This window comes from Spermophilus citellus (assembly GCF_964194105.1).
Source record: "Spermophilus citellus genome assembly, chromosome: 4".
Classification (NCBI taxonomy): Eukaryota; Metazoa; Chordata; class Mammalia; order Rodentia; family Sciuridae; genus Spermophilus; species Spermophilus citellus.
Window position 1 is genome coordinate 70,167,873 of NC_138185.1, and position 10,153 is coordinate 70,178,025.

The following is a 10,153-nucleotide window of genomic DNA, read 5'->3' on the forward strand; positions in this document are numbered from 1 at the left end:
CTCCCCGCGCCGCGTGTGCCCGCGCCGCCCTGCGCCGGGCCTCCGCGCCGCCCCGCCCCTCCCCGCCCCTGGCTGCCGAGCCTCGGAGCTGCTGAACCGCCGCCGGAGCCGCCTCCAGCTCCGGACACCGCCCGCTTGAGCGCTAAGTCAGTGCAGCTGGTGCGCGACGGCGGCCCAGACCCGGAGATCGCCGGCCGCTGCGGGAGGGGTCCGCCCGCTGGGCTTGAAGGCACTTGTCGTGTCTGACGCAAACGTGTCCGCATTTGCCTCTTTGGGGAGGGCAGACGCTCTGAAGTTCTCTGGCTGTCCTCTCTGGGGCTGACTGCCTCCCCAACCTGCCTGGGGCGTCCTCGTCCTCGGGTCCCTCCCTCCTTGCACCAGAAACTCTTTGCAGCGAAGGTGTGCGGGCACGTCGCAGGACGCGAAAAAAGGGGGTCGCCAGGGGGCTCTATTAAAGAAACCAAACAAGCACCCCCTTTCCTTCTGCAGCGACTTTGCTCTTTGAGCTTCAGTTTGTTTCAGTTGTAAAATGGCGTTAATTTCTCACCTGTCTTCTTGTATACTAAGGACAAAATGATATTAAGTGTAGTGGAAAACCAAACTGGAGTTGAGCTCTGATGGACGGATGGGGAGGGGCCTGCCCTGAGAACCTGCTTTCTGGGGCCTGAGGACAGAGATGACCCACAGCTGTTGAAGCAGGACTCCACTTTCCTTCTGCCCAGGGCAGGGCAGAAAAGAACCTGAGACAATCAGGCCTTCTTTCCTCTCTCTTTCAGAGGATGCCTGACACTGACTCTGGAAGACATGGGCAGATCTCTGAAGTGACAGGAGGGAACTTAGCACAGGAGAATGAAAGTATACGGGCTGCATGGGGTCCAGAGGGCCCTGCTGCCTCTTCATAGGCTGGCCTCACATATCTGGCATTCTGGCCAGGTGAGTGTTCTAGGTCTATATCATGGGGCCCTTCTTGAAGGCTTGAAGTGACATGACCTCTTGCAATCAGCCTTGGCCTGTGGGGAAGATTCAGTTTTTCATATGGCTAACTTCATGAATCCTTGCTTTATTAATTTCCAGTCTAAACTGCTTACCTCCCATTCCCCTACATCACTCCCACCCAACACCCAGGATTTAAGACTTCCTTCTTTTTGCTCTTTTACTGTTGTTACACAATGCTTTCTTTAAAGAGTTCTGAAATGTCATCACCTTTCAGAGGCCTTCCCTGACCCACCAAACTTCCACTTCATGTGCTTTTGCCCTCTCTTGCCCCTGTCCCCAAGCACTTTTTTTTTTAAATTTTAGTTGTAGATGGACACAATACCTTTTATTTATTTATTTATATTTTTATATAGTGCTGAGTATCAAACCCAGTGCCTCACATTTGCTAGGCAAATGTTCTACCACTGAGCTACAACCCCAGCCTTCCCCAAGCACTTGTTTCTGACTCTTTTAACATGTTTATTGTATTTTGTAGTCTAGTTGTGGTGTGTCCTTGTTTTAACTACTTTGGTCATTACTCATCTTAGTAGCTTCTCCGCTATGAGTAGCATAAAACTTGAGACAAAGCTCAAGTTTAGAGTTAGAATGACCGGGCAGAGCGTGTTCTGAGCAGTTGGAAACTACCAGAGGAAGTCAGCTTTCTTGGCCTCCCTTTCCTCATCTGTTAAAAAAAAAAAAATGAAACCCTGTCTCAGGCCAGATTGGCAAGACTAAATAAAATAGTCTCTGTTCTGCAAATGCTGCTCTCTTCCTTTCCTTTTTGCTGTATCTAAAACTGATTTTTAAATTAAATTTGTTACAAGAGGGGTTCTTGGTTGCATATTATTGAAGGGCTATATATGCTTATTATAAATATACCAAAATGTTTAAGTCCCAGGTAATGGCCCACTTCAGTGTCTTTAATATGTCCAAAGATTTGGGTCATTATCTTTGTGTTCACTTCATGTGTCTTTTGTTTGTTTTAGTAAAAGCTATCACTTGCAACAAATGTTGGGATCAACTTGTTTAACTCTATTCCTGGTTCTGAGCATAAGGAGGATTTCAGCAATACAGAGTTTGAACACAAGCTACCTCTCTGAACACACATCAGTGGGGTCAATGGCTACGTTTTTTCAAAGAAGACAATCTTGACCCATATGTAGGGAATTAGTAGGTCTGGGTGAAAAACACTAATTAATCTTTTGCATGTTCATCTAGAATCATGTACCTAATAGCACCATGTGATTTCTGAACTCAGTTCTCAAATTTATTCCCCAGATCTGATGGTCTTCTCTGTGATTTCTTGGAAACATAAGCAGAAATTGGGACAGAGAAATCACCCTGGAATATACAGAAGAATGTGGTACTGGCTGGGTCAAGATTGCACAGACCATGTTCTTATTCTTCTCAGGTTGCCAGTAGGATTTGGCATGGCCTTCCCCTTTTCTAGACTTTAGCTTCTTCATCTGGTGAAGGAGGGCATACCTGAGAGCCCACCTCGCTCTTAAAATCTTCACTTTTTGCTTCTGTGATTCAGCCTTGCCATTTTCTTTTTGTATCAAGTTTCCTGTCTTAGCAAGTGATAAAAACAATGTCTTCACTAACTTTATAGTTGTTTGAACACAGGGATAAAAAAATCTTTACTAAAAGGGGGAAAAAATAAAATCACTGTGACCTAACTTGATCTTAGGGAGGCAAGAATTAACTCTTTGGAGATGAGGGACTTAGTTGGATTTCTGTCTCTGAATGAAGCCTTTCCTAGGGTGGGTATGTTGTGACTCCCAGTCTCAAGAATCAGCCACAAGTGCTGAGGGGCTGGGCTGGTGGAATCAGGGGGGAATGGGCAGGTGAGGACTGGAGAGCCAAGGCCTGTCTGAAGTGGGCAGTTGTTACTCTACTTGTCATCAGCTGGGAATGTGAGCTCAGTTTTGCCAGATTTCCTGAGTTTTCAAGAGAAGCTGGAAATGTTCTGATGTTTAAAAGTTGGCAACTAATTCAAATTTTTGATAAATATAGTTTGAATCAAACAAAATGCTTGTAAGCTGAATCTGGCCAATGTGCTCTTCATTTGCATGCTCTGCTATATATTTTTGTCTTCCTGAGGCTTGGGGTTGAAGTACATAGTAGGTGTGCAATAAATATTTGTAAGTGAATATTATGGTGAACAGCTCACAGCCCATCTTAATTCTAAACAGAATTATCAAAAGCCACACTGAGTTTATAAGCCAACCCTGTGTTAAATTCATAGTCCAGAAGTATCTGATAAACCTTTCTAGAATTTACACCATAAAGACTGTTCAGTTGTTTGTAAATCTGTTAGGAAACTAATTCTCACAAGCAATTTTTCCCTAGTAGGTACAAATGAGCTTGGAAAAAAAATGTAATTAAAAGTATTTTAAATCATGGGAATCATTGTATTTAAAAGAAAAAACTCTATACTTTTTAGCTAGGAGGTTTGGGTGCTGATGATAGGAACATTGTATTACAGTAGGGCGGGCAGGCAGGCAGGCAGGTAGGTAACTTGCCCAGGGAGGTAGCCGCCTCTCACCTGAGCCCACCAGAGGCCCAGAGGAGGAGCCAGCCCTGGGGCTGTTGGCAGGAAGACTGGGAGAAAGCCTGCAAAGGCTTTTGATATAGAAAGTGGACAGAGAGCTGCAGCCCTATCAGAAAGTGTGCTGTGGTGGCCTCTTCTGAGTCCTGCACATTCCTCTGAGGACAGTGTCAGGAAGCACCAGGAGGTAAGAGTCACATTTGTACCGTCACCTCCTGGCCCAGACATGGACACCTGGTGGTGGCAGGTCTGGGCATATCTGTAGCTCTGCTCCGTGTTGGAGCCTGACTAAGCAGCACTTGGGCCAAATTGGCCCCCCCACGCAGCTGCCTGCTGCGGGGCAGGCGGGCCTGCCACAAACCTGGCACAGGTGTCGCAATTTTCCCGTTGGAGTACCAAGGCTGCTTCTTATTGAGGGAGAAGAGATGAGACCATTCCAAAGACAGTACTGGGTTTTGGTGGCAGATTTTTTTCCCTGTCCCTCTACTCTCACATAAGGCCTGGAGTTAGAAGAACCAAAATATCCTGCAGGTTCTGCTGCACAGAAGTGGACACACCATGCCTGGCATTTTGGGTTTTCATAGTCAATGTTGCCAAATCTCAAGGAGGTGGAGGGAGGGGCTTATCAGCGAGGAAGAATGATAAACATAATAGTAAATTTAAAAGTGAAACAAACCCATGCCTGATATTAATTGCCTCCCTAAATATGTCTGCCAATGATGTGACTTGTGAGCAGCAGCGGGCCCCTCTGGAATCAAGAAAAAAACACTCATTTCCAATATGGATTTGTTATGGTTCTTTTAAGTATAATGCTTGGGAAAATATTGCAAATATTTAGCTACCATTATTTTGGTACATCTGGGATGTGTGAAGTTATCTTCTCATTTAGTCTGTCCTCCATGGCCTTTAAACATTGATAGTCACAAAAAACAAACAAAACAAAACAAAACTGTGACCTGTCTTCCAAACTACTCCTTCTCATCTCCAAGGCAGTGGGAGGAAACTACCTGACTGGACACTTTATTTAGTACTACAATTACATTTCTGAACTCAAGGAGCTCTATTTCTAATTAGCATGTATAAGAAATACTTAGTTGTTTGAAAATCCCTTGGACAGGCACTTTACAGGTTGAGTTGATGAATTTTGGGTGAATATTCTGAGGACAGAACAAGTACTGCTTTGATATGTTTGGGGAGGCTGATGAACATGCATCAGAAAACTTTTAAGGTACATTATTAAGATGTGTTGTGTCTTCTGCACATTATGCAAAGTGAAGGAGAAAATATTTGGGTTACCATAACTGATAATTCCAAGTGAGGTCATACTACTTTTTGAAATTTGAAGAAAAGGTTAGAGAAAATGGGCTACAGGACAGAGATTTTAAATTGTTCTCTATTGCTTACTGATCTCAAGCTTAAAAAACATTTCTTTAGGGCTGGGGTTGTAGCTTAGTGGTAGAGTGCTTGCCTGGCAAATGGTATTGTGTCCATCTACAACTAAAAATATTTTAGAAAAAAAATTTCTTTGAAGGGGAGGCCACACTTTATTTTTAAGGGGAAAAAAAGCAAGCTTCGAGTTACCCATTTTGTTATGCTTTTTTAAAAGTCAAACCATCTTTGAATGTCTGAACTGGCAAATTTAGAGGAAATAGAGTCTTCTTAACCCAGCTTATCTCTGATCTTGAATAATAAGCAATCCAGAGTCTATGCAAAACAAAGAATAATAGTAGGCACTATGCAGTGATTGCCTCTTACCCTCTATTTTATTCCTTCCCCACTGTGTAGTGACCAAGTCCTCTGGGTGGTTATCAACCTCAGTCCCACAGTGATTGGCTCAGGTAACCCACCCTTAAACCAATCAGCAAGATATTTTCCTGGCCACAGGAACTGGTTCCAGATGGTCCAATTAGTTTAAAGTTCAGAGCTTTGGTGGGTATGAGAAGCCAAGCTCTTTTCCTGTAGGCCTCAACAAGGAGATAATGTGATCCATGTTGTTGCTGGAAGTCATCTTGTGAACAATAACAGAAAATCAGTCAGGGGATGGAGCTGACATATGGAGATGAGTAGAATTGAGAGAATTGGGAAATTCAACTGAAACTCTGATTAATCCATTCCTGAAATCTTTGGCCTTTTTAGATCTCTGAAAAATTAAGACATGTTTATCATTTATGTCAGGTGAGATGGCTTTTTGTTTTCCATCTTATGTTCAATTGGAAGTTTCTCAACTTATAGAAACTTACATTTAGTTTTAGTGGAAGATTATTCTGTGATGAAGAATAAATGAACTACCAAGTGTCCTCTGTCATAACAGTCTTTTGTTCATTCTTTGCACTTTTATGATATTGGTGATAGAGAATTAGGAATTTCCTAACAGAGGCCCTCAATCCACAAACCTTGGACCAGGTGAGGAGATTCTTCCAATCAAAGCACATTGATGCTATAGTCATTTATTCTTTACTCTTAAGTAAAGTATTTTCCAAATATGCTCTGATCACATACTTAAAGTTTTTGAAGATATTTTTTCTTCAGTGGCTCTTGAAACTTTAGATAGGCACTGTTGATTTTTATTGCTAGCACAATGCATTTCTGTACGTAGTAGGTGCTTCATAAATATGGGTTTTACCTATATATGTATAAATGTTGAGACTTAAACACACGTTTCTGACTTGTAGCCTCTTAAAATTACCTTCTTATAAATGGCATAATGGAAGACTTCTAAAAATGTAATTGCTAACTGCACTTGGAAATCCACTTTGTCAAACTGTGGCTTCTAGCACCTTGTCTCAAACACCAAATCAGTCTTGATGCCCACGTTTCCCAGAGGTGTGGCTTTTAATCCTCAAATTACAACACAAGTTTTAACAGGCCAGTTTTGTCTGTCACTAGGAGTTTAGTAATTAAAAAAATGCTGCAGCACTAATGGTTTATCAAAAGGCCAGTAAGCAAGTTGGAGACAGTATACAGATAACAGACCTGGTGTGCTCTCTGAAGGAATTCATTTGAGGAGCACCCCCATTCTCTCTGTTAGGCTTAATTCTGGGCCAGTTGCTGAAACAATGTAAGACTTCCAAATGGACGCTAGAAGCAAGCCCTGACCAGAGGTTTTATATATGAACAAAACCAAGGGTCCTGAATGTCCATTCTAGGAATCACACATATCAGAGTCATTTCACAGCCATGGATATTTTGCAATAGCCTTTACTACAAACACTTCAATAAAAGTTAGTGGTTTTCTCAGGAGTCCAAAACGGCACATAACAGCCAATGAGTAACCTGCAAGTAATGCCCGTGGTGACAATTTTGCTTTGTTCTGTGGGAGCATAAAAAACCCAGTCAGGACACAGATTGCTCTTCGTGAGTGTTGGGAAAGGAAAGTCCGCATATTCAAAGCAGGGAGTGTTCTCTTTATCTGTGGTAGCTGCCAAGTCTTAAATACTAAAACATGTAGGTGTAGTTCAGGAAAGAGAAGGCGTTTCAAAGATAGCTTGATGGAAGACAAGGAAAAAAAATACTGGCTTATTTGACGTAGATGTAAGTTTAGCCCTGGAATGGTAACCTTCTTTAAAACCTTGGTGTCTTCAGATCCTGACAGAATGGGTCTGACATATCCTCAGGCCAGTGCTTCTACAGGGCAGAATTCCTGCCTGAACTTCTCCTCTCACTTTCCCTCTTCAGGACACCCCTAATGGATTGCAGATGTCCCATTTGGTTAGAAGCACGTTTCAGATACATCTGCCTTTCTTGCTTTTATGCATAAAACACCTGCAAATCTTTATCTTTGGTTAGATTTACCACACATTTGAAGCTTTGAAAGTTTGGTCCAGTGGGAAAGAAGAGCATGTCACCACCCTCCTTCTTAAGTTGAATTCCATACCTGACAATAGCCTTTGGGGGATAGGTTTTCATTTCTCTTTAAGGATATTAGTAAGACTTTAATAGCCTCAGACCTATTCAGTGGAAAGCTAATTAATTTCTTTAATCCTGTTGAGTTTGGGAAAAATCCATGGTGACTATGTAGGCAGATATTTTGTGTGCATGCAAGTGTGTATATGTATCATATGTTATCTTCCTGATTTTCTGAGTGTTAACAAGGAACATGAGACCACAGCACCAGGGAAAGAGAGAACAATATGATGCTGGCAATCTGGCTAGGATGTAGTCACAGGACCCACTTCCTTAATTGTACCTTGAAAATACCTGTGATGTATTTCTTTTTTAAAAAATTTTAAATTTGTTTAAATTAGTTTTACATGACAGTAGAATGCATTTATGCACTTTGATATATAATACATAGATGGAATATAATTTCTCATTTTTCTTTTTTTAAGAGAGAGAGAATTTTTTTAATATTTATTTTTTAGTTTTCCGTAGACACAACATCTTTATTTCATTTGTATGTGGTGCTGAGGATCGAACCCAGCGTCGCACGCATGCTAGGCGAGCACATTACCGCTTGAGTCACATCCCCAGCCCCTATTTCTCATTTTTCTGATGTACATGTTGCAGAAACATATTTTGGTCATGTAGTTACATATATACATACAGTAAAAATGTCTGTTTCATTCTACTATCTTTCCTATCCCCACACCCCCCCCATCACTTCTCTCTGCCTAACCTAAGGTAATGCTGTTCTTCCCTAGTGCCCCCTGCCTTATTGTGAATTAGCATCCTCATATTAGAGAAAACATTTGGCCTTTGGTTTTGTGGGATTGGCTTATTTCACTTAGCATGATATTCTCAAACTCCAACCATTTATTGGCAAATGCCATAATTTCACTCTTCTTTAAAGCTGAGTATTATTCCATTGAGTATATACCACGTTTTCTTTATCCATTCATCTACTGAAAGACACCTAGTTTGGTTCCATAGTATAGCTATTGTGAATTGAGCTGCTATAAACATTGATGTGGCTGTGTCACTATAGTATGCTGATTTTAAGTCCTTTGGGCATAAACCAAGGGTTGGGATAGCTGGGTCAAATGGTGGTTCCATTCCAAGATTTCTGAGGAATCTCCATACTGCTTACCATAGTGATTCCACCAATTTGCAGTCCCACTAGCAATGTATGAGTGTATCTTTTTTACCTCTTCCTTGTCAACAATTATTGTTGCCTATATTCTGACAGGCGTGAGCTGAAATCTTAGAGTAGTTTTGATTTGCATCTCTAATTGCTAGAGATGTTGTACACTTTTTCATATATTTGTTGATCAATTGTATTTCTTCTTCTGTGAAGTGTCTGTTCAGTTCCTTAGCCCATTTATTAATTGTGTTATTTGGTTTTTTTTTTTTTTTGGTGTTAAGTTTTTTGAGTTCCTTGTATGTCCTAGAGATTAATGCTTTATCAGAGATGCATGTGTTAAAGATTTTCTCCCAATCTGTAGGCTCTCTCCTCATGTTATTGTTTCCTTGCTGAGAAGAAACTTTTTAATTTGAATCCATACCATTTATTGATTCTTAATTTTACTTCTTGCATTTTAGGAGTCTTGTTAAGGAAGTCAGATCCTAGGCTGACATGGTGAAGATTTGGGCCTATTTTTTCTTCTATTAGGCACAGTGTCTCTGTTCTAGTGCCTAAGTCTTTCATCCACTTTGAGTTGATTTTTATGCAGGGTGAGAGATAGAGGTTTAATTTCATTTTGCTACATATGGATTTCCAGTTTTGCCGGTACCATTTGTTGAATAGGCTATCTTTTCTCCAGTGAATGTTTTTGGCACCCTTGTTTAGTATGAGATAACCGTATTTATGTGGGTTTGTCTCTGTGTCCTCTATTCTCTACCATTGGCCTGTGATGTATTTCTGATAAGTGAGTAAATCCCTCTAAACTCAAGGAAGATTTTAACCACTCTCCATACTCATTCATCTTTAGAGTATTTCATCCCTTCATCTAAGGAATGACAAATGCCATTTAAATCGTTGTGAGATAATAAAATAATGAACTGCTTCTGGGAATGTTGAGAAGAAAATCCCATTCAATGTGGTTTTATAAGTAGGCCGGAAGTTTTGGCTAGCTGCATACTAATTTTATAACTTTAAACAATACATTTATCATTTGGGGCCTTAGTTTCCTCATCTGTAAAATGAGGGAGATGGATTCAAATCATTTGTTATTCCACAAATAATCATTTCCTTCTATGTGCACTGTACAGGCACTGGAAGACACAACAGATCCAGTCTTGCTCTTGTGCAGCCCCTCAGAGTAGCATCACTTCTTGATTACTTCCATATCATGCTGGCATTAGGAACTGGCTTAGAACTTTCCTCTCCACCTCCACATTCATTAATTCATGGATTTTAGTGTTCTCTACAGGTCTCAACTTCCTCTGTCTTCAAACTTCTTGACCCATTCCCAACCCTTTTAATACTTAAGTGTATTTTGAACCTGTAGAAACCTTTAGTTTCTTACTCCTATGTTACCTGTATCTGTCTCCTCATTCTCATTTTTACCTATGGAGTCAGGACCCTATTTCTATCATATAAATTACTCTCTCTAGTAATCAATGGTTCCCAATAACACACTCTTCTTCTGCAGCACCCACCAACCAAATTCTAAACCTGGATCAGTACTATAATGAACTTCAGCTTCAATAGGCACACTGAGTGTTGATAGAGAAGCAAAATGATGTCAG